This window comes from Pezoporus occidentalis, unplaced genomic scaffold (genome assembly GCF_034315485.1).
Source record: "Pezoporus occidentalis ecotype Australia unplaced genomic scaffold, CSIRO_AGI_Poc_V1 ctg65, whole genome shotgun sequence".
Classification (NCBI taxonomy): Eukaryota; Metazoa; Chordata; class Aves; order Psittaciformes; family Psittacidae; genus Pezoporus; species Pezoporus occidentalis.
In genome coordinates, this window is record NW_026915998.1 from 1,957,000 (window position 1) to 1,983,194 (window position 26,195).

General features: G+C 37.1%; 1 long non-coding RNA gene across 1 annotated transcript in view; it reads left to right on the plus strand.

Moving 5' to 3' along the window:
* Window positions 1-2,043: 2,043 nt before the first annotated feature.
* Window positions 2,044-26,195, plus strand: part of LOC134174999 (uncharacterized) — a 30,388-nt gene continuing 6,236 nt past the window's right edge. The window contains exon 1 of the long non-coding RNA XR_009968860.1: window positions 2,044-2,139. This is a non-coding gene — a long non-coding RNA (uncharacterized LOC134174999). The remainder of the gene's footprint in view (window positions 2,140-26,195) is intronic.

A 26,195-nucleotide genomic window follows, 5' to 3' on the forward strand; every position in this document is an offset into this window, starting at 1 on the left:
ATCCCTCTTAAAGTGGAATAGTAGAAACTGCATAAAATACATTAAGTAAATGGCAAAAAGAAATATTAAAAAAAAATTATTCTTAAATTATAAACTGTATATTATAATCTGTATTACAGGAAGTTAAACCAGCACATGAATGGTGCATTTTGACTTTACTGATCTGTTGTGCCAGAAATGGACTCTATCTGGCAGGTTAGAGGATGTTGATACAAAACTGCTCTGTCAAAACATTTTCTATCTGATTGACTTAGGATCACATGCAAATGACTGAGATACACATTTGTCGGTAATGTACAGCTGGATTTGAAGTTATAGGAGGAGCTGAGTCATGGATACTGGATGTCTGACTAGGGGCCAGGTTTGTAAATCCTAATAAATGCTTAGCTGTGTTGTTTGTACTTAGATTTATATGTTACAGGAGAAAAGGTGCTCAAGCAGACTTAGAATGAGCTCAGGCTGAGACCAGAAATGATACTGCCACATTAGGTGGGCTGTGAAGAAAAAAAAACAGTTTCAAGTTCTGATTTGGTACTAGCTTGGCTGTCTGCATGGTGCTCTATCATCTCGATGCACCTAACTTTGACTAATTCTGAGAATACCAGTGGATTAGTAACTTCCCCCTACCTATTACCAAAATAAATGCATGAAATAGTCATTAGAACAACAGAGAAAGGAGAGCATAAAATCAGAAGCTGGGTATTTTTTTCTGGCAATGTTTCCTGACTTCAGCTTGGAATTCTAGCACTGCATATGTAAGATCTCTTACTGATTCAAGTTAAGTTAAAGCTGAAGAAAATGGATGCAGAAGCCCATGCTCCTGAATCTGTATTCTGAGAATGGGTTTTACAGTGTGTGCTTATTATTAATGTATGCTTCTCTCTACTTCCTGCCTTAAAGTTGGGAAGTTATTGCAATTCATCATTTACAGATCATGCAAGGAGTGATTAAGCACGTGTATTTTGTGACAGATGTAAATTAAGAAAGAATGCCAAATACCCAGAAAGCACCTCCCTGAGTGCTTTGTAAATATGTGACTGCCTTTTTTATCTGAAGAAAAGATTTAAGATATCCAGGAAAAACCGTATTGCACTTTGTTTTTAGTTGCACCTTCTCATGCCAGAGTGAACACCCGGACACCTGAAGACAGCTAGATACCAATAACCAATGTTAACAACTAATAGGTGTGAATCCCCTGGAATCTTTTTCATTCAACACTCATGATATACCTTGCTTACCAAGCATGAATGCTCACATAATACACTATTGATTTTGGAGAATATCTGAGTGCCATATGAATACCTGCACAAAGGTAGTCATGCTGGAACACTCAGTTCTGCTGTTCACTCTTCTTTATTTACTCTTCCCTATTTTCCTGAACGATACTTCAGGCATCTGTTTGGACAGCAGAAAAAAAAAGAAGTCATTTGGCTTAGATCACAAATCACATGCGATGAATAATGGCTAGCAGACAGTTAAAGGGGTCAGGAACTCTTGAGGAGGGCTGAAATGTGTTCACCAAAACTTTGCCTTCATCACTGAATACATCAGTTTGCCAGTGTTTCACAAGTAAAAAGGGTTAAGTTCTGTTACTGAGCCGTATCAACCCCAGCCAGCCCAAATACAATCAGTTCCCTGGTACAAGGATTTGAGATCAGCATGAAGCAAGACTGTAGGACTGAGGTGTTAGGGCCGTAAATCGTGGCGAAAGGATTAACGAGATGTAGTAGTTGCAACACCTTAATGGGCTGCTGATGGGGTGATTAGGCGGTCAGGCAGAGGCCCAATGGCCCTTAATGCAGCCTCACCCGGCTGGAAGGAGGGGTGATAGGAACGTTTGCACCGCCCTTGCACACGACCCGCAGCCTTTGAGCCGGTTGACCTAAGGTAACCCAAACTCTCATTACCTCTCATTTGATATAAGAAACACACCAGGGTGAGAAAGTGGCTGTCCGTCCTCCCCATACACGTACACTTTTGACGGCAGGTAATGACTGCAAACTCCTATCTCCTTCTCTCAAAAGTACAAATCTGGCGTTTGGACTTCCCTATGGCAGAGGATGAGAGCACAACTCTACCAGCCTGCAAAGTGCTTGCTTCCTTCTTCTCCCCAAAGCACGGGCACCTCTTTGCTAAGAGGTAAGATTTGTGCTCCCAGACTTCCTGAAATTAATTTATATATCTATGTATTTTCAGGCAGATCTGTAAACTGATTTGTCCATCTTAAAAAATCGGGAAGAAACAAAATCTAGGAGGTTTGGGTCTGGCTTTCCAGATCTAAATAGAGGATTTTGGTGTCTATTCTATAATCTGAAAAAAAAAAAGTGAGATTACATTAAAGGGAACGTTAAGCACAAAGTATTGCAAGATTGTGATGATATTATAGTCTGCTTTAGTACAGAAATACGATTTTAAAAAGAGAGTTTTCAAAAAGCAGCAGTATGCAAATATTTTTCCTATGTTGATTTACCTTTTCCCTTTGTAGCCCTTTTTACATCTTGAAAGCATAACATAGTTTTTGGTAAGGGATAGTAGCCCTGTGCTGCCTGGAACATCTTTCATGGTCTAATTTGAGTAGAAAATAGAGAATGTAGTAACTGATCAGGCTTCCTTAGATGTTGAAAAAGTACAGAGTTTAGTCTTTTTGAATACAGTGTAAGATTTCCTCTTGGTAGAGCTTAATATCTTATCAGTATATAACTGTTTTCTGGGTAATAAAACTGTATGCTCTCAGAGTTAAATATTCGCATCTTCATCTGCTGAAAAAAGCACACAATCATGAAAAAGATTTATAAATCCTCAGCTGCTAGGGCAAAGTGTCAAGTTATGTTGGTAGTAAAAATGTGCCACCATACAGCTTTTCATGCAAAGCCTGAATCATCTAAAAATACCCTAATCTAATTACAGACTTCCTTTGGCTGTTATTTATGTGTACAATGATATAAAATGTTATAAAGCCTCCCCAGATTCTTCCTGATTACTGGTTGTTTCTTTCCAACCTTCCACTTCCTCTACTGTGAAATCAGATATCCTGATACCTTTTCCACCTATGACTGCCCCGTGAGCAGGGCTTTGTTAAATGGTTAACTCCCAGAAAAGAGGAGCTGGATCTGATGGACCAGGAAATCTCATCTATTCTCCTTGACCTATGAAATGTTTTGGCTAAATGACAAGGAATATGTCAGAATAATTACCAAAGAATATAAAAAGCCAAATTACTTTCAGTCAGTGAACTGCCATGAATCATTTTTTAAAATAAGGTCGAATTGACTAAAGCATTATTTATTTTCAGGTCTTGTAATTGTTCCATTGTCATGGAAGCTTATCAGAAGTACCAAACCTGAATATTTGTATAAAATGAGCTTGGCTTATGTTAAATCCCCAATGAGTCTGTTTGTGACAGATATGGCTGCTAGCTAAATGGCCATCCAAAACACCTAACTCTTGTAAAATAGAAACAAAACAACAAATAAGGCTTGTTTAGTTTTCAGCACAGACCTCATATATATATATATGGGCAAGCAATTCTTCCTATTTAAGTGGCTATTTAAATGAGCTGGGATTTTCTAGCACCCTTGTTTTAACTTAGCTTTAGATCATCAAAGTCAACAAGACTAAGTGGAGTAGTAAGCTGAGCAAGGCTGAAACTCTTAGGAAAATCCGTCTCATTCTTTAGAGTAAGGAAGAGATGCTGCTTTTTTTTCTTGTGAGTTCTGTGGAACATGTGTCCGGTGTAAGATCCTATAGTTCCTAGTAAGAAATTTCTAGAAGTGGTTCAGTGCCTTTGGTTTTGGTATGCCCACTTGTAGTTTTAAATGAAGTTAAAAATCCAGTCCACAAAGTGTTCCTATGAGGTGTGCTTGTAATGAACTAGGAGGGCTTGAAAAACGCTAGAAAAAATAGAATTAGGCCAAAAAATGATAAATGACAAGAAAAAGGGAAAGCGCTTGTATCATTTGAAGACATTTGATTTAAGTTTCAAGAGGCTATGGACATGATGTAGACATACTGGCTGTACAGCTGTTGTTTTTTCAAACAGCCCACCCCCTGCCAGCCCCTTTCATAGAAGATTTTGTACTTGGATGTTTTTATGCTACTATAATGTAATGCTTTGTCCTCTTTTAACTACATATGCCAATTGCAGCAAGCTGTTTGATGCTTTCAACATGTGAAATAAACAGGCCTAGGGATAAGGTATCAGATTCTTTTAGATGGCAAATTGAGCCAAATTCTAAGTATAGTCTAAAAAGCTGAAATAAGGACTATGCTGTGTGAGGACTATGCAGTTGTAGCAGTATATAAATGCCCGGTTGTTTTTCTTGTAGATGGGAGATTATTTTTATGGCTGTTTGTAAATTTGGTAATGAAAGTTGTCTAATGCAAATATATTATGAGTGTCCTCCCCCATCACCCTGTTTTTAATTCTGTTGATGCTATATAAGCAGTTTTGTAGGAAAGAACACCAGTATTTCTCTGCCTTTTGATGTCTGTGCAAATAGCTGTGTTCACCTCCTCTGGTCCATGGGGGGACATTTGGACAAGATGGAATTTTGAGGTTTGAGAAAGGGGAGAAAGTCATATTTTTCATGATGTACATACAAAATGAAATTAAATATGAGGCTATGACACAATGTAGCAGTGGCAGTCCATGAAAATAATCACATTAGTCTTTAATTATGGGTTGTGGTTGTGTATTAACAGATTTTACAAAAAAAAAATAAAAATGCTCTGAGTCAAATTTGTATCTTTAGTTTAATTTTACCATCCATTTTAGGATTAACTAATTGTGTGTCAGGGCAACTACTTGTCTGCTTCTACAAATGAAAAATGTCAGACCATGTCCAAACACCCATGTCTGTAAGACAGACCCAGCTGTGCTCAGTTTTGCCTGGAATGTGAGTGAGAGCCCACAGCTATAAGGAAGGGGCAGTGCATGTACTCAGTGGTGCAGAAGCTTGCGAGAGATGAGCTGGCTTCGTTCAAACAGCTAGGAATCAGGCATAACATCAGCAATAATCCCTTCCTCTAGGCACTGCTTGAGGAATCCCAGAGGTTACAAAACCACCTGGGTTTAACCCTGCTCCAAAATTCTTTGCAATTTAACTTGAAAGACCATTGCTCTGCCTGGGTCATCTCATTCTCACTGAGAGCTGCAGAGATGCAGTCATCTCAGAGATGTACATCATCTTGCACAGAAGAGCACCAAGGTCCTTCACTAGCAAATCTTTCTTACCAACTGCTTTACTGAACAGCCAGATTTGTTAACTGTCCTTCTGGAGGAACTTCCAAGGATGATAACATTGCTGGAGGCAGGCTGATTATGGAAGTCATGACCATTTCTGTTCTGCTTGGCATAGCTGTTTGGCAGTATTCCTTCTTGACTTCCAAGATTCAACATGTATAAACAGCATTCAACAACTGTATAAACTCACTCATGAAAATAAAGTTGGGGTTTGTTGTTACTTAAAACAGGAATGTTTTGTAGTGACAGGCAACTAAAAAGATGGCACTGTCTGAACATGATATATCGCCTAGTAATGTCATAGCGCATAATGGAGGCACTGTTCTGTGAGATCGTGATGCCTTGTGATATGTCATGAGGCGATTTAGTTGGAAATTAACCTGTGTCTAATCTAATCAGCAGGCTGTTTCAGGTGATTCAAAAAGTGCAAAAGTGTGGATAGAGGGATGCTTTTTTGCAGGCAGGTGGGGGAAGGTGACTATTTTGCATTTTTAAAGCTAGAGATAGCACGATTATAGTCTGTCTCTTGAAACTGCCTTCCAGTAGGAGTTCTAATTGTTGAATTTTTCCTCGAAGGGAAGAAAAATAGAACAGAAATAAATACTTGAAATGTTGCATACATCCAGTTATTGTGTAGTGGATATTAAGGCAATACCTTAAATAATGTAAATCAGCACAGCTGCAATACTGTAGTGTACTTTCATTGCTCTGAGTTTTTAAATTCCATGTTCTTTTATATATATATATATAATCATTTCGTAATCACTTTGACTATAATGTTTCAATCTTTGAATTATTCAGCAGACGATTCAATCAGGTGAAACAGGTTAATACAGCCAGGGATTGTTTTGTTGTTGCTGTTGGGTTCTTTGTTTGGTTTTGTGTTGTGTGGGTTCTAGTTTTGTTTGTTTGTTTTCTTTTATTGCCCTTTCAAATTTGTTGTTAAAAATCTGCTCAAATGAACCTAGAAATGTTTTTGTGGAAGTAATAGTTTTGTTTTGGTCTGTAGACATAGATTTTGTAAAAATAATGTTTTAATGAGCCATCAAGTCAGCTGGTTCTGTGGCTTTCTACAAGTCTAAAGAAAGGAACTGATGCTTTGGAATTTAACATGCTATATTGTTCTTTGTAACCTGGACATTGCAATGTGTCATGGTGACTGATGCGTGTAACCACTTACGTATTTGAATTTCTGGATATGATGAAAGCAACTGAGGGGTTTTTTTCCACTGCCAAATGAGAAGTGGAGGAGAAAAATAACCTAAATGAGGAAATATCTAGAAAACAGAAAATGAGAATAGAGTCAGAGTTCTAAAATGCAGCAATTTCAAATCTTAATATATTAAATAAGCGTGCATATAAGAATTTGCTTTTAATGTGTGTAGCAGTTTTCATTTGGCAGTATTCCTATTGAGTAGAGACCATTTAACAGAAAAATGTGATGGTCTTGACCCTTCAGATCAAGCATGTGTTCTGTAGGACTGCTGATGAAATAATTTATTATCTAAGACTCTAAACTAATATTTGTGTTGAATATTATCTTGCTCCACAAGTGGCCTTACATAATTCAATGGGACCTTTACTGGAGCAAGATGTTCCCACAGCTGAAGGGCAATCACACAATTATCAGTTCCTTCCTCTAAAATTAAGTTCTAATTATGTGTTTCATTTTCTTGAGCAGTCTTGTTTACAGAGTTAAGTTCTTGATTTTTAACATGCAAAAGGGAATGGGGTTGGAATTTTCTATTGGGTGGAAGACATTTCTTTTAGTAACAGAATTACATTTTTCAGGGGCTAGATATTTACTTCACTGCTTTTGCATGTGTAAATTATCATCGAGTGTATATGGCTTTATCAGAACGCGTGCCATATGATATGTCAATGAATGCTAGTGCCAGTTACTTTTAATTCCTGCAGTGGAAAAATGGCCATTTTCCCTGTGTCAAGGAGAAGAGAAAGACCACCCTGCTTCTGTTTAATACTGGAAATTATTAGTGGCTGATGGTTTTCAATACCCACCATGGTTATTAACTGTGTCAAGTAACTCAGCTGTAGGATAGAAGCTGCAAACAAATGGTTCTGACTTTAGGAGAAATGAATGCAGAATGTTGGATGAGTCTCAGAACCAGTAAGATTTTCCTGAGGTCTCAAGCCGTACTGAATTTGCAAACCTTGCTGCTCCTTTTTGAAGCCTAATATTTTCTCATTGTGCTCTTCTGAAAGAAATGTCCCCTCCATTAATAGCAGACACTAATAGAGAAGGTTTGGACTTTTCTCCATACCATCTTGCTTCCAGGACTCCTGTAGGATTATGATTTTTAGAAGCAGACACATCTATTTTTTGTTAGTAGCCAGTAAAGGTTTTGTCTATGAAAGAAAACATCATGGACAGTGCTTGTTGATTTATCTTTAAAGTGCCATGAACTTAATAGAACTGTAAGAATATATATATATATATTAATTGATTAAACCTGTTGGCAGAGAAAGAAATGCTAGAGATATAAAGAGGGAATTGGGAGAAATGGGAAACAATTTCCTGAGCAGAATGCAAACCCCAAAAGCCTTTTAGTTAGGACATGAGTAGACTTTGCAAACAGTTGGTATTTAAAAATGTATTAGCTCATGCATTTCAGAAGGCTTGTTTTTAAGCATCCTTATAGGATTATTCAACACCTTTTAAAATTTAGGATCTGGCTGTACTGAAACAATTTTAAGGTATGAAGTCCTAAATACACCCAGTGCCTAAAATAATATTAAAAACTCCGCTTGTTTGATTCTAAATACAATGTAGTGCAGTTTCATGGGTCTTTTGCAGGCCCCTCTTAAGATACTTGGTGACCTCTGAACCAACTAGGAGCCATCCTGTCATGGTTAATGAGGCACTCAGCCCAAGCTAATAAGCTCAGTGGGAAGCAGGACACTTTAACTGAGTTTGAGAGTCCTGGTACAAGCCTGTTTCTGGTTAGCTTAAAGGAAGGCGGAGCACATCTGCTTAGTGTGCATAACGGAGTATGTTCAGGGTTATGTGAAAAGATCATGTACCTTAATCTTTTTGAGGAAACTTGTAGACATGGTAGTAAAGACTCGGATTCTTGGTTTTCTAAATACTTTGAAATATGCAAAACACATTTATCTGTCACAGAACAGTGAAGTCTGTAATGCTTGTCATAGAGGAATAGCTGTTTGTCATCTCGGCATTCTTCACATTTTGCAAAGGATTTTGGTTGTACGCTGATCAAAAGCCATGTGTTGTAATTGTTAGGCATGACATCTCCCCATCAGTCATAGATGCTGAAGGAATAGCAAACCATATTCTGTCTGGTTGTTTTGCCTTTAGGGTGGAGAAACTCTTACTGGTGTTAGTCAAGTTACTTTTGATGCTCATGTGGGTGAATACAGGCAAAGCTGAAGATAATCAACTTATTCCGTTTAAGTGAATTCCCAAATCACATCTCTACTTCCAAGACTTCAAGACTTGTTTCTGTTTTTCCTTGTAGCCATACACTCGGGGGGGGGAAGACAAAACCAAGTACAAAAATACCACAGTGGCACCAGAACTAAATCTGTACGCCTAACCACTGTGTTTCTTGCAATACTGTAGTAATTATAATCTTTACTGTGACTGACAACTGTAATAAATCTCTGATCAGTAGGTGTGAGTGCTGTATTATGTAAATTGCTTTGAGAACAAAAAGGGAGGACAACGCTGTTAAAAACTGGTTGAAAAGCCACAGTCCTTTTCATCAGGCTCCTCAGTCTACTGAGCATGGAAATTAAAACCCTTCTGGGACATGCAACTGTGAAGAAAAATTTGCATAAGAAGTACTAGTTACCAAAGGCAAAATTCAAACAGTCATCAATAACTCTTCTTTTATATGAGTAAAGGGGGATAACCCTATTAAAGATCCTTCTGTTGTGGACATCCTAGTTTAGAATCTCAGAACCATAGAGTCATTTAGCTGGAAAAGATCTTTCAGATCGTTGAGTGTAAATATAAAGCTAGCACTGCTTCAGCACGTCAGTGTCTTTCTTTTAGTGAGGAGCCCCAAACTGAACACGGTATTCAAGGTGCAGCCTCACCAGTGCAGAGTACAGGGGGATGATCACTGCCCTGGTCCTGCTGGCTATGCTAGTGCTGGTACAAGCCAGGATGCTGTTGGCCTTTCTGGCCACCTGGGCGCAAGCTGGCTCACACTCAGCTGGTGATTGATCAATACCCCCAGGCCCTTTTCCACCAAGCAGCAGTCCAGTGACACTCCTCCAAGCCTGTAGTGTTGCATGAGGTTGTTGTGATCCAGGTGAAGTACCCAGCACTGAGCCTCGTTGAATCTCATGCATTCGGCCTTGGCTCATCAGTCCAGCCTGTCCAGATCTCTTTGTGGATCTTTTCTATCCTCAAGCAGATGAACACTCCTGCCCAACTTGGTGTCATCTGCAGACTTAATGAAGGTACGCTTGAATCCCTCATTCAGATCATTGGTCTTACAAGAGAACTGGTACCAATCTTGAGTACTGGAAAACACCACTTGTGACCAGCTGCCAACTATGTTTAACTTCATTCACCACAACTCATTGAGCCTGACCATCCAGAAATGGAATGACTGTGCTGTCAAACATCAAACACCTGTGAGAGCTCAGTGTGGCCTCTTTGCTGCTTCACAAGTGTTCAGGCAGTTAGTAAACTTTTATCATCTTGCTGGACTTGTCTCTCAACTGTATAAGACATCCTGTTGCTGGATGGTAAACACAAGGCCCTCTGTCAGTCATCTGTCTTTCATAGTTTGTCTGCTTTCTTGTGTTCACAGCTCTCAGCACCCATGCTCTTCAGAGCTACTTACTGTATTTTGTCTCTCCCAGAGGTAATGTGTGTGGTGCTGATTGGTCTTCGTCATCCAGCTTGTGTCTGGCCGGTTTTGTCCACACAGTGATTTTTTTTTTTTTCTGGGGGGATTCTTTTTGTTGTTTTCTTTTAGTTCATTCTCAAGATTAATTTCACTTAAATTTCACATCTGTTTCTTTTCCTTGCTCTTTTGCAGCATAAAGCTGTACTTCTCCTTCCTGTAAATTATGTGCAATAGCTCTGCTGAGTTTGGTTTTATTCATGAGGCAAAATAATTTACACGTGTATTTCTTACGTTCTTTGTGCCAGTTACAGACCAGTACAAATTGATACTTGGTTCCATATGAGCCAAGAATCTAGCCAATAAAGTAATATTCTGCTTTGCAAATCAGTAAATGCCTGTTCCTTATGATGTGTTTTGTCTTGCAAATGCACCCATGTTTTAACATTTGATTATATCTGGAGTAAGTAGTGATCTCCTTCTGCTGCTTGTCAAGGTGTATATATTTCAGGTCGTATTTAATAATGCAGCTTCCTAAGGTGACCTCTTTTCTGCATGAATGTTGGCTCTGACCTTCATTTTGTTGAGCTCAGTTCATTACATATTCTCTCTTGCTTGCTTCTACACTCTCTAGGGAATACTCTTACTTCCACACACAAGGGGTTTCACTGCTAATGAAAATCCCTAAGTATTACAATTAGAATTTACTCTGCTGTGCTCAGTCTAAGACAAAGAGCAATGTATATTGCAGTTAATAATCTAGATCTCATTTAAACCAACTTTAGTTATTTTTTTCCATGTCAAGTCAAAGTCATTTACATGTATATATTAAACTTATATCTAAAGGTTTAAACAAAATAAGCCATATTCTGGCATTAGTCTCACTGGAACATGGACATTTTTTTTTCCAATATAACCTAGTAAAGATATTGCTTCAAAAAAAAAAAAGCTACTTCAATATTTCTTTCCTCAGATAGCACAAGCTAGTGTCACCATTACAGAAAAGGAAGACTTACTCCATTGTTGTGTATCTTGGTTTTCTTATGTTTGACCACTTCATATGCTAATAATACTGTCTAACATGAACAGTCTAGAAATGTTTTAGAGTAAAAGCTTTTCCTCAGAAATTAATGGCTATTTCTTCTGTTGCTCTGACTAGAAATGGATGAGTTTCTAAAACAAGTTTAATTAGAATGAGTAAATAAATGTTGGATGAAGAGAAATGGTGCAGAGGGATTATCTCTGTCCATTTGAGTAAATCTGAATAATAATTTGTGATAAGAGTTGTCTCTGTAAGTACTTCCGTATTTCATATCTCTGTATATATCTCTGTCTCTTGTTCTCTGCTGAAAACAGGTTTTTGAATTAATGACCATTTAGTAATGGTAGAGATCCAATTCATCTCAATTTATATCTTGCCAAGCTGTACATAAAGTAGCTGTCCCAGCCTTCTGAATCATTTGTATGGAGCACCTATACAAGGCCTCTCTGATGCTGGAACGGAAGTCAAAACATGGATTTAAGCCAATACTCCCCCATTTTGTTTCCTCTCCCAAGAAAGAAGCCTGAGCTTCCTCCCACCCATATAAATCTCAGGCAAGCATCTATCCCACTGGCATTTCCTGAGGCAACCCAGCAGGCATTGCTACAGCAGTAATGGCTGTAATGTTCAATTTAGTATTTATCCTTTGTTAGGAATGTATCTATGAGTCAAATCTCCATCTTTGCCAAGCACTAATTATTGGCATCCGTGCGGATGCCTTGTCCATTTGGCTTTAAGCCCCTGTATGGGCAGCAGTCACAATACCAGCAGCATTTATCAGCTGTTTCACCATCATCTCTGTTACCACTACGCTGTAATTTTAAACAACTGAAAAATTAACTAAATTCCATATGTTTTAAGGGAAGATCCTTACTTGATCACAATGCATGAAGGTATTCTACATATTTTTTCTTTAACAAAAGTAAAAAAAAAATAATTTAGAATTGGAATGGTAATTGAATTAATTGAGTCTTAAAATTAATAGTCATGGTAAGCTATAATGAAAGTGTGATTTAAGTCTCTTTAGTCAGCAGAGTATAAACTAATTTCATTTTTTTCTCTATATTATAAATTTAGTTCTTCATTATAACTTTACATTTAAATGATATTTTCTCTTATAAACATCCAAAAGAAGTTGCATTATGTTTGTGAGATGTACACAAAAAACATGCTTAATTTCTTAGCATTTCATACCCTTTGACTGAATAAAAACAAATCTTCCCCTAGAGATCTTTCAGAGGTCTTAGATTCAGACTTAAAGCCAGGACTCTGAAGCTCTCAGAATAGACAAAGTTAGGCTCAGTGCTGGCAGAAGTACCAAGAAGAACAACATTAGACTTCCCAAGTTCCAATTAGTTCTCCTTCAGGAAGAAAGAAAAGTAATAGAAGCCTTCAAGGTAAATATATACAGTGAAGAAATTTCAACTGAGCCCTTGACAAGTAAGCATTTTTTGAAATTATTAACAAAACATTATAAGCCTGAAAAATCAAAACTGTTCTCTTAAAGTCATATGAGATTACACTGGGGATTGTCACTGGAATATTTCATATGCAGGTAATTTATTTGCTAATTCGTTAATTGAATTTGAAATTGAAAAATATTTTCATTTAAGAATAATCATCAGCAACTCGTATTTTTTTGTCTGAGAGCTTTTCCTTTCATGTTAGAATACAGTGGAATGTAAATCACAGTGTTGTAAATTTTTAAAACTACTGAAAGACTAATGCTTGAAACTTTTTAAGAAGCAGAGTTTATTACTGTTATCATAGTAAGGCATTTTGTATTACTGTTCATATTTGCCTATTTTTAAGTTCCTGGGAAAATCTGAAACTGGTGTAGTAGCACTGTGTTATCTCCAGTGATTTTTTTGCAAAAAGAGCCATCGTGTGACTAAAATAAGACAATTTTGGCATATAATGCATATGTATGGCAGTATTTAACAAGGCAGAGAAGTTTTGCCTCTACAGGAGTACGAGATGAACTCTCATTTGTGAAATAACTGATGCACTGCAGCTTAATCATATATGGGCAAGTAAATAGAGTTTAAATAGGGCATTTTGCATATATTTAGGAAGAAAAAGTATTCTGCATGTACAAGCCAAAACAAGCAATTTGTTGGTTAAATAATGACCATAGACTTGGGCGTGTGAATGCAACAGAATGCAGCATTTGTATCCGAATGACAACATTTTTCTGAAAGATTTGCTTTGGCTTAGGCACACATTTTTAGGCCTATTTCTGAGAATGGACATCTGCCTTCAAAAACTGGTAAGTGTTTTACCATGAAATGGTAAAGTGACAGCCTCAAAGACATTAACAGCAGGGTGCATGTTCCCAGCATACTTAGTAGCTTTGTCATGGAAAGTAGCAAACAGTTCAGATTTAAATTAAAAAGTAGGATGTTCATGGTAATTTTTCAGAAATTAGGAGACAGAGATTTTCCACGTTTGCATGCAAAAGGCAGATCTTCTGACATGAATTCACAACTGCATCTCTTCTGGTCAGCTTTTCTCATTGTGCTCTCCAGTGAAAAGGACCTAAGGTGTGCTGAGTTTAGGCAGAATCTTTTATGTGTGCATTTGTAATTTATAATGAACTTAGGCTTCTGGGGAGGTGTTAGAGCAAGGGAAAATTTTAAGGAAGATAAAATCTGAAAGCTTTAAAGGTAATTTTATTTTCCAAATCTCACTGCAGGATAAGTGACTGAAAGAATGTGATGCTCAATTACTAATTTCCTATTCCCGTGCACTGTAAGATCTACATAAAACGCATCACATTAGTGAAAAACCCAAGCACCTATTTCATTAACTGATACCACACCATCAAAGGCAGGAAACAGTCTCCTGAAAGTGCTCTGAAATGCATGCAAAGGACTTTTACTTGATTCAGTTTGAAACTCAAGCATTATAAAATCAGCTAGCTACATTTTCCTTATTGGCATAATGTATGAAGTAGAATTTCCGGAACTGCAGTTGTTTTTTAGTTTACATTTTCTCCCCTATTCTCAGTAAAATAATCATGTTCATCACTCACTAGCAGTAGGAAAAAGAAGCAGCATCTTTCTTACAAGGTGTATTCAACTTAGATTTCCTACACATGAATACCTCTTAGTTACTCCAAACACTTTTCATTTGTGTATAAAAATGCTCATACTGAAATTTTCTCACTTTTGAGTAATTGAGTGCTATATCTCATAATGCTATGAGAAACACAGTGCAATAAAATACAATAAGATGCTGTCACTAGTTGATTCAGTTACATTTTTCATATAAAATTTTAAGCCCAGACACTGTGAAACGTGAAATACTGTGGGCTCCAATTCTTATAAATTGGTCATCATGATTCAGACGTAGCAGGAGCCTCATAGCCATCTGGCTGTAGCTTGGGATCTCTCTCCAGAGAGCAAATCAAGTGTCAGAGTACATCTTTATGTTAGAGTGAAGCAACTATAATTTACTATACCAAACCCAAAATGTTTTGAAATAACCATAGTGAACCCACGTATAACTGCATAACTTGAAACAGAATTACACTGCCTGTAACCACACTGACATTGATAGGATCTATAGGCAGAATTAAGCCCTTAACTCTGGAATGTGTAACTATCACTAGCTGTAATTTTGCAGAGCATCATTTGAGTACATTTTGAAAGTGTGTGGAGTGGTAAGAGAACCATCACTGAACTGAAGAGTCACTGTCACAGTCAATAGCATCAACTTAAGTTTGTGGTAACCTTTACTTACAGAAAGCCTATTTTCAACAACTGGAAGATCTTTTGTCAGTGAGAAGCTGGGTGCTAGATAGTGAACCCTTGTTGGCTGCCGAGATAATGAAATACCTTTGAGGACAGGCCTACAAGATGCAGAGCTGCAGAAGAGTGTAATTAATAGAGCAGATTTCATTCTTTGTGGCACAAAGATTGTCATCTTAGAAGAGGATAATACAGACCTTGCTTGCTCTGGGATTCCCAAAATAGCCTGAGCTCCTGTGGTAAAATTCCTGTTGTGAATGAAGGAACATGAGCTTAGATATGTCCTTTACTGTTTCTATGAAAGCCCATTATTTAACCACCAAGGCAACAGCCAGACTAATGTGAAGCAGAAGAATGTCACTGATGTGGAACAGCAGAGGATTGATATACAAGTCCTATATAATCTCCGCAATCCAGTTCTTAGTATAAGAAATGAAGGCTGCTGAAGCCCTTTGCAGCTGAACAGCTGAGTGGTCTCTATGTTGGTCAGTGTCTGGCAGAAGGGTCTTTCCCCATGGCGTCTTTGGGGTGGTGCACAGCCTGGCAGAGGCTTTTACATTACTTAGAGAAATGTTAGCAAAGTAATTAAGTGTGATTGATTGTCCTTGTCTCTCCCTTCTTACCAGGTATAGCTTTTAAGGGATGTCTTAGAGGACTCCCAATAAGCCATGGTATGAATTCCTTCCCATTGTCATGTACAGCTTGGTGTTGCATTGCTATGCCAGTGAAAAATGCTTCACTTACTGGGACTGGCATTTAATTTCTGTGAAGAAAGGGTGAAATACTGAGCACACAGATTGCACAAAAGAGGTGAATTCTTCTGTCATTTCTTTTATCCTTCAAAGTAAATTAAAATGCACAAACAGCTGGTGCACACCTCCTGCATTCAGGTCCTACTTGCCTCATAGCTTCAGCTCCGGAGACTGAGTTTTTTGTATTTGTTAAATGTTATTTTTCAGAGTTTTTCTAGCTTAATTTTGCTTTCATGCTTTCGGTGTTATACTTGGGAAACATAAGTTTTTTAAAAACGTTTTGTTTACCAGAAAATAAATAAATAAGGCTGCAGAGGAAAAAAGTCAAGAAATTTAAAATATTCTGTATGCCTTATTTATACAAATTGGAAGCGTATGGATCTAGAGCTGCTGAGAAAGGGAAGTTTCTGTCCTAAGGGGAATTTCAATATTTTGATGTTGGTTTTGTCATTGGGTAAAACGATAATGAAAATATTGTTACGCTTTTCAGAACAAAGCCTTTATTTCTTCCCTCTTTCCTCCCCCCAGCCTCCCTCAGTAAGGAACATTTAAATGAACATTTGGTAAAAACTTATATGGAGTGTCAGCGTACTCTTTTTATATGAAATATTTTAAAATTACACATGAGATTAACTGAATTAACTGGAGTGGGTGTCATTCAGAGATTCTTTTTATTATTACCTTCCAGATCAACTTTATATTTCATTACTATTCTTTAAATAAAACATAAATTATGAACAGCTGGGGATTTTGTGCTCTCCTGCAAGAAATCTGAGACTTAATATATGAAATAACTTACTGTAGTTGTTGTGGTTTCCTCATATAATTTGTATAAAATCACTTAATGACTTAAAATAGCGCAAAACTTTCCAGTCTCTAAATACAAGCTTCCCTACCGTCTCTGGTTTTCATGGATTTGGATTCTTTTGTTTTCTGCTTGTAGTCCTAGAAATTGGGTCCCAGGTTTTCCCAATTAATTTAGATCCTGTCCAAGAGCAAAACGCCTACCTAAAGCATTATGCTCGCAATCCATCTTTGACTGCAATCTTATTGCAGAAAACCTTACTGCAATAAACTGCTGAAAAATGCATGCTGTCATTTGCTTACTGTGTTCTAAGCAGCAAACTGAACACTGAAATTCAACAGCCATTCCGTTACTTCACATGAACTTTGGCCTTGTAAGACCATGATCGTGAAATGACTGATGATTATTCTGTGGCATATGGACAGCAAAAATGGTTCATACTTTCTTTGTTATTTACAGTAAAATATAAATGAACAACCTAAAAGGGGAAGAAGAAAAGCTTGTAAGTATACATGATGAGGTTGGAATAAAGTAATACATCATACAAGGTCTTCATTACATTCCACATTTGAACAAAAGGACCAGTGGCTATCTGAAAAATGAAATGTTGGCTTTAGTACAGCATCCAGAGAGACTATGCCACAAGCAACCAGTAATTAGTCCTACAAGATCTTGTGAACAGGTTTTCTTTTTAAATACGAGAAATGAGAACACACAGCTTAGTGGACCCAGGGTACCGCTATAGGCATATTTAATTTGTTTGCACAGTATAAGCTCTTATGACAAATAAAATAATAAAGAATACTTACAACAGAGAGAAGCTAAAGCACAAATGCCAATATTTGTGTACTTGTCTGTCAGACTATGACTCATTCATCTACAGTCTGGTGTGTTTCATGCTTTAGTGTGAGGTGTCCCTGCCCGTGGCAGGGGGGTTGGAACTAGATGATCTTAAGGTCCTTTCCAACCCTAACTGTTCTATGATTCTGTGATTGATTTTCAAATGTTAAGAACTGTTGCTCTCCTGGAGCAGAGGCAAAGTTCCACTTTCTTCTTCTGGACATCAGATTACATGCTCAGACCTGGAAACTATTAAAGCCCATACTTTAAATTTTATCTGTCCATATATATACTTAATATTGACTCCTTAATACATTTATTCATATCCCAAGATATTCTTGCCTAGATGTGATCGTTGTGTAAGTTTTGCTTAGTCTTAACTAACTTGTCTTAAGCAACATAAACATAAACCAGTGGATTTAGCTATTATGTGTGAAGACAGCAAGATGATGAAAAAAAAAACAGGATAAGGTAACCTATGATTATATACCTGCTTTTCATATCAGAAGGAAAATTTTCACCAGGGTTTTTGTTTGTTTGTTTGTTTAATTTTTCACTGAGTTATCTCCAGCTGCACCATTTCTTTCATGATGATTTTATTCCAAAGAACTCAAAGAACTCCCTATGAGAATTCATAGGGAGGTGTGTTTACCAACTACCTTCTTTCTTCTGTAGAAGAAACCTCAAAAGTTTATTGATAGTTTGGGTCAGCTGTTTTAATGTTTGTCAGCTTTTCTGAATTAGAATCAGGAGCTTATTTTCTGTCTGCAAAACCAACAATAAAATACTACTAGTTCAGGTGTCAAGATGCGTTTTCAGTCTTTTTTGGAGCTGTGTTTGCCCTGCATGTTCTATGACTAAGTTTGGATTCGCTGTATATTGTCTGAATTTGGTAAGTAACAGCTAAGAGTTTAGTCAGCTTCTATGGCATTGCTTTCTCCCTCATTGGGAAGCCAACCTCTAAGGCTCTGAACATCTGCTGCCATGTGGCAGAATGGCAGTGTTGGTGTCAGAGTGTAACACTGGTGCTGGAATTAGGGACAACTCTCTTTTCGTATAGCATATGGCAGCATGTGTTCTCATCAGTCATTTATCTGCTAATATGTGCATACATCTGAATACTAATGAGGGGGAGAGAGTGATGAGGGAAAGCCTGCCCTTAGGATATAGAGTTCTCTAGAATTGTCACATACAAGGTTAAGCAAAGATCACTTGAAATGAGATCTGCCTAAAAGTCCACATTGCATACTTGCACTAATTGCTACAAGTAATTGGAAAGCTTCTAGCCTTTCTGTCAGTTCCTATGGAATTGCTACAAGTAATTGGAAAACTTCTAGCCTTTCTAACTATCAGTTCCTATGGACATGTTCTACAGGTTCTGCAAACAGAAAGGGGATATTCAAGTTACTGGTAGTAATCAGGATTATGTCCCTAAAACATTGACTGGAAGTTGTCTCCAGTGGTTAACACGTGTATTGGAAAAAAAAAAAACACTAGCTTTTACTTCAATAATGGAATAGAATAGTTCTTTCTTTGCTAACTATATAAATCTGTACAGAAGCTGATAAACGGATTCACTTTACTGATAATTGTTCCACATTTCTGAGAGAGAAGATGATAAAAAAAACCAGAACATCCGCTTCAAATAGTTTGGCTATTAGACAGACAGTCCTAAATTCAAATTGTTTCCATGTCAAATTGTTTCCAAGTTACACAACAGCACTAAAGGCTCTTCACATTGCTTTGTTTTTTCCTTTTAAGACTGAACAGCATGTACAGTTTGTATATTTCTATAAATCTATGTGTTTGTAGATGTTGTGTAAAGATTTGCTATAATTTAATTCACTGCATCTCAGTGGAGCTTGTGTTGGGTGTTCTTCATGCTAGGTATTAAATTGTGAGGATGTGGAACTGATCCAAAATTTGAAAAGAGCTGTAATCTCTACTTGATTACAATTACTTTTTATAATCAGGATATAGGTTTGAATATGTCAACAGACCTGTTATAAGAGCTACCAAAGGTGTGGCAAGATCTAACCCTAAAAGTCCAGTTCCTGTTAGAAAGCAGAGGTAGGTTTCCATCATCATTAATTATTTCTGGATTAGAGTCCAGAGTGCCTTTGTCTGATTTTGCTGTGCTCTGTTGGCAAATGGTAAGTTGAAGCTGCACAGGAGGAAGCAGACTCTGGAAACTGTCTTTAACACAGGGGAGCATTTAAAATTAGAAAAGTCTTTTCAGTGCTACCAGAAGAGGAATTCTTATCCTCACTTGTTCATTCCAGCCTCTACCTTTTGTTTGCAAGTCACATCCATGGAATAATGCAAAAAAACCTCCAAGCCTGGGAACTGATATGTTTGTTTTGACCAGTGTGTTGTATGTGGGATCAGTTATCTGACCAGCCACATGAATGCTTCTTCTAGCCTAAATGAAAGGATGGTTTTGCTGGTATATGGAGGGCTTTCAGCACCAACATTGGCTGCTTACAACAGCTTTTAGTGCTCAAGGAACCGTGAGTGTAATTCTCAAGGGAAGACTGGCAACTTGCTTTAAAACTAGGGGCAAATGAAGAAATGGCTACCTTAACCCTGATGTTGTTCTCACTATCTCTCTTGCATTTGTAAATCAATACTACATAGTGCATGCATTGCTAAGCCCACAAAGAAGATGTAGGAGGGCATTCTGTCCGCGAAGCACTGAGCTTTGTGCAATTTCCATTAACAGTGAGTTAAAAATATAGCCCAAAGCATGAATCTAGGATAGATACCGGGTGTAGAGAATAAAAGATATGGTTTAGTCTATCCTTTATCTGGACACCTGGAATTTCATGGCCGTTTCCCAGCTTATTTGTGTTAACCTGACTTTATATCACACTCAGTTTCTCTTCTTGCTTATCCATTGATGCTCCCTCTGGGGCAGGTTGTTCGTGGCTGTGTTGTGAGAGCACACAGTCTGTGCAACATCAGGATATGGCTGCAGTTCCTGCATTTCCCTGTGACTATTTTTTGTGTTCACTCCTTGAAATTATGAGTACATTAAAGGAATGGGAACTATCTGAGGTCATGTCTTCAGTTCATAGCCTTGTATCAGGTAAAGTGAAGACAATGACGACAAATCAGATTGCCTAGTTTCCAGGTCTTCACATTTACTACTTAGCCATCTGCAGTTAAAGCATGCTAACCTGATGGGGCAAGTGGTCAGTTCTAATGTTCTGTTTTCAGCTTCTCACCTCATTATATTCCTGCATAGGGAAACCAGTAAAATTCTTTTTCTACTATTATTTTATTTCAAAGAATAACATTCTTGCCTGGGCTAAGGCTTTATATGACAAGTTTCAGTGCCATGCGAGTTCTTTATACTATAAACCAAGGCAGGGAAGAAAGGATTTTCATAATAGAAATGCTCACACACCACATTAATTGTATCAGCATGAACTGTGGCATGACAATAAAGGTTGCTTTAATTTGACTAAAAATGACTAGATTGCTGTGAATCAATTGCAATCTAATAAGGGTCTTATTGTAATACCTACTGATAAGCTGGAGTGGCATTGTTCTGAACTGTGCTTCCTGGGAATGAGGTTTCAAAAGAGCTTTAATACTGACTTTTATAAATCTTTGATCAGTGGTATTAATGGAAATACAGAAATGCCTATCTCCCGATGTTTTCACTTTTCAATAAGCTGTTGCCAGATTATCATTAAAAGTGAATTTTTTTCCTTAAACCTTTAGTCTGAGGGGGACTGAGCTGTTTCTGGGTAGAGTTCTATGCTGTTAACTTCTATTGTCTGTATGGGAAGCTTAGTATACTTAGCAGTTCACAGAATTTGGCTCATAACACAGGAAAATGTTGCAAGTAGATTGTCTATGGTGTCCAACATAGATGTCTATGGTGTCATAGGTGTCTAACATAGATGTCTTAAGGTGGGTGTCTAAGACAGGAGTGATTGATCCCAGTCTTAAACAGTTGTTTCCAGGTGGACTCTAAAATCAGCCCATTTCTCTGTATTGTCCAAACTGTAGCCTAAATAACTGGTTTGACTAAATGCTTGATTTTTATTTAGGTTTTTTTTTTAAATGGCTAAAATTAGAAGAGAATAAGAATGGCAGTGCAACTTATGGACATGCTTTTACTCACACTAAAGGCTAAGCAACACATAATCAAACCTTGTCTGTGTGTTAATTCTTCTCCCAGAAAAAAATTCTCTATCCACTCAAACCTGCTCAGAAGAAATGTAAAACATGTAAAACAATTTTGTGTCTCCTTAAAAAAGAAAAAACAAAACAGAAAATACCTCCTCAGTTTCTGAGGGATCCTTCTGTTATCCCTGAGGCTTTTTTTTTATCAATACTGTTGCTGCTAGCTAGGAGTCCAAAAGTTCTTTTTCATAACTAGAATTACTAAGTCTTTTTTCCTAGTACTTTTAGGCACACATGTAGTCATTTTGACAGGTTTTCCATGTTGCTGAATATATTGATACTGAAAGGCTTGTAAATGGCTGTTTGACTAAGCATTTATGCCACAAAATCTGAAATTGTCATTTGCTATTTTGAAAGAAAAGAATTTAAATTGAACTGACGTGTAAATTGATGTGTAAAAGTAAAAAGTGTAAGGACGTAAAATTATCAGGAATATTTACAGACAGAATTAATAATGATGACAGTGTTAGAAAGCATTTTGACTTGAAGATGTTAACCAATCTCTAACTGGCAGAGTTTAGGCAAAGAACTATGAGTTGTACGATTATTTTCCCTCAGCTGTGAGAGGTTTCTTCTGCCTTCTTTTGAAGGATCCAGTACTGACAACTGTCAGATGCAAAGTATTGGGCTATGTTCAAGATAGTTTATTAAAGGATGGCAGATTCTATGATCCTACAGGCTTTTTCTCATTTGCAATTCTAATTTTTTTCTTTTCTTTTTCATTTTTAGGTTGTTTTTTTTTTTTGTTCCCCTAGGCCTCAGTCATACTGTCAAGGAGAAGGAATAAGTCTGTGTGATTTAGCTCACCAAATATGTCAGAAATCATGAAAAATTGCTAGTCCTGTAGTAAATGGTGAAAAAAGGAAAGAGTAGAAGAAAAATTATAGACCCAGACAAGCACTTATTGATAGCAAATGCATTTGTAGAATTTAGGAATAGCTTATGAATGATGCATAAGCAGAATGGTGATAGATTTTCCAGCAAGTAGAATCAGCAAATAATTTGAAATACCTTGAAAATACAATGTGTTATATTCTCAGATTAATCACTTGACTGAGGCTCTGGTTTAAATTAGTAATGACTACATTCAGGCAATCATATTTACCTGAATTACTTTGACCTAATTGTAGATTTATTTTCTGCACAGTGAGGCAGGATGCTAAGGAATGGGAGTTTCTTCTCCTCCCTTTGGCTTTAGAAATATTCTGTTTTGCTTAGATACTTTATCATTTCTGATCCTGATCAGATCCAGAAGAATAAAAGCAGTATGAAAATGCAATCAAATTTAAATTCAGTTATAACTTAGCTGACTAAATAAAGATAGGATTATGTTTAATTTTAAATTACTGTTTGCTTACAGCCTATTTCAGCCTCCTTCAATGACAGATTAAAAGACTGACCATTATCTTTAAACTTTATATAGACAAACACTAAAAAAAACACATACAGGTTTTAGCCTTCTCAGAGAGAAATACAGACACTACCACATGCTCCTTCATACATTGAAGTATGTTAAAAATTTCTTCCTCTTGTATTTCTTCATCAGTGATCACTGAAGCAGACGGACATGAGGTAAGGTTGACATCACTAGTTGCCTTTGGTATATGTACTAGGAGAGATTTATCCTGTCTTTCATTTTAAAGTAAATTTCATGGGCAACTTAAAGCACATTGAGAAGGCTGGAAGATGTGATCCTCTACTCATTTAGGTAAGGCCCACAACACAGCTGTCTTCATAGAGGAACTTTCTAGGCTGTGTACCTTCTGGAAATGCTGCATCAACAATGAGTGGAATAACTTGGTATGTTTCCATTAATTCTCTAGTCATGTTTAGAAGAAAACTAAAATCCATTCAGAGTCTATTTTCTCCATTTATGTCTAAGAATTTAGGGGATGAATTAACTCACCTGAGATGTGGAAGATGTTGATTAGATGAATATTGTCTGTCTGAAAAAGAGTAAGATTTAAAGTCCAGGATTCCCTGATTTAAGGAGACTGAACAATTCATTGTGTGATTTTTAAGGAATGAAGCTACCCCAGCCTTTGCTATAAAAGCCGCTGTTCTGCTTTGAATGCAATGCATAAGTATTTATTGTATAAGAACAAGTAAGGATAATTCTTTGGCCTGGTGGTTTGGTAGGTTAAAATTATAATTCCTAATGCAAAAAAAAAAATAATCTGATTTTTACACTGAAAACTAACTTCAACAGGAGAGTTATCAGGAAATATCCATTCCAAGACATTTAGTGGCTAAAAATTTAGGGTATTAACTTGATAGCTTAAAAGAATGATAAAGATACAGCATCACCCTCACCCAAGCCAGGCACAGAGGTACTCAAATTACTGGAGCAGTTGCTTATAGGGAAAACACATGTCTCCTTGCTTGTATCTGTAGTTAAGAGGCATATAACATGTCCAGAGGCTCAGGCACTGCAGAGAACACTGGAGGAAGAAGCAGATTTTTTGCAACTCCCGTTGGTGCTCACAAGTAAGGTAGAATGAGCACTTTTCAGTGTCATTATGGCTTAAGAAATTCCAGGCTTTCTCAAAAACTGAAATGTAGACCCTATGGGATTTTACAAAGTGAGCCACAGGTACCAAGAGATTTACTGCACTAAGCAGTAGCTGAACAGGGATAAAACATATTCCAGTTGAGATGGTTTCAAGTGCCCAAAGCATAGTTGGATGATTGATTTACTACATGAAATGAATGGCAAGTCTTGAGAGCCTTCTGAAATCAGAATATTATGGCCTAGTTCTACTCTTTGCTCTCTAATTCAGAACTATATACTGTAGACCAGTTTCGTATTACAGGATTAATTCACACGATGCTTTGTGGCACCACTGTATTTCCATTGTATTTGTCTTTTGAGTAAAATTTATATATATGCATATGTTTTTAATCTATAATTTTTCATCTCTATAGTACTTTTGAGAAATTTAGCCCAGAAAATTAAGACCAAAGATCTTACAGACAAAACAAAGAATTGTGTTTTGGACTAATTGTTGCTTTGGACATCTCTCTTCCTCACACTTTTTTATGAATTAAAGGAATGTCCTGCTATGATAAACATAGGTAAACAGTGGGAGCTAAAAACTATTTCTGTGTAAGTCAGTGTGAGTACCTGTAAACAGCAAAGGTGTGTCTTTAAGAAAAGCATAAGCAGATCTTGCACGTAAGTGGAGAAGGCTTATTTTGTGCATGGTGCGGGCTATCTAGAAGAGCATATGGAGGTGAGGTTAGGAATACGACAAATGAGCAGGTGTGTCTGGAAGTAACAGCAAACCAAAGAGTTTGGTAATGGGATATTTAATGAAAAAAGGATGAAGATAAGGTGATAAATGATCAGGCTGCTTTCTGCCCACATATGGTTCCAAGACTCTATTAAATCTTTACCCGTGGCATTCAAGGGTTGATGCTGTATGCTACCATTAAGGAATTTTCCAAATGGTTACCCAAGTTTAGCAAATGCATGAGTCTCTAGTCTAGAAGCCAGAAATTACTTGAACCTTCGTGTTTCTGTTTATGCTCCTTGACACTGTTTTTTTCAGTAGGGCATTCAAGCACATACTTTATTTTTCCCAACAACTCCCCAAGCACAATCATTGCCTCTTCATAATGGAAACTGAAAAAAAAAAAAAAGAAAAAAAAACCAGAATGCACCCCTTGCCTAGCGCTAAAAAAAAAAAAAAAACTAAAAAAAAACAACTAAAAAAAAAATTTGCTGGGATTTGAATTTGGTATCATTCATCATTCGCAACAAGTGTTGTTCCTGTTTTAGCTCTGAGTCTTAACCCAACTTCCCACATAAATATTAGTGGGCATGGAGGTGGAGTCAGTGACATTCCTCCCAGCAGCTCTAGAGGTATTTCACATTATTTTCTAGCTACCCTTGAAGTACTGCATATAATGCTCCCAGCTTTCCTTGCTCTGGGAAAGTACTTCTCATTCCAGATCTCTGCTGGCTGTTGCAGAGTACACAGTTGTTTAAGTAGATAGTCATGAAGTAATAGCTGTTTCTTCATAATTAACTTATTTCTTCTCTATCCATAATAACAGGTTATTTCAAACATTCCTGATTCATTAAGAAAGCTACACCACTCACAGATGATAGATATTGAATAGATTTTCAGTTTTCTCCTCTAAGTGTTATATGATGGCTTTCAATTATCACTTTGGACTAAGGTTTTAAGAATTAGATCAACCTCATTAAAGTAGGACAGAGTAATTTCAAAGTAAACTGTGAATATTATGTGCTGAGAAACTGAGAAAAAGATACGATAATTTAAAATTGCTGTTTTCATAGTGATAGAATCAGCCAGGCTTTCTTTCCTTGAAAAGCCATACATTTCCATGGACATAACCACTGCATTTGAGAGTAAAAGCCAGCACTTTGCAACTGTTAATGTGATGTGATGGTAACAGTGTTTCGTATCAGAACCTGACCTTGACACTTACATGTAGCTTTTAGTTCCAGCCCCCAGGTAATCCTTCATTGGAGGGCATATACAGGTTGGCCCCTTTTAGGGGCCTCTTTCATATTCATGATAAGAATTTAAACAAATGAGTTATTGAGCATATGTGAAATGCCATAGGATCAAAAAAAGATTTTGTTTTAAATGTGAATACTATTAAAGTTAAGCACATATTAATGTTCTGCTGAATGAAGATGGGTTTAACTGTTGCTTAAATATTTCCCTGAGTCAGTGATTTGGTTTGTTCCA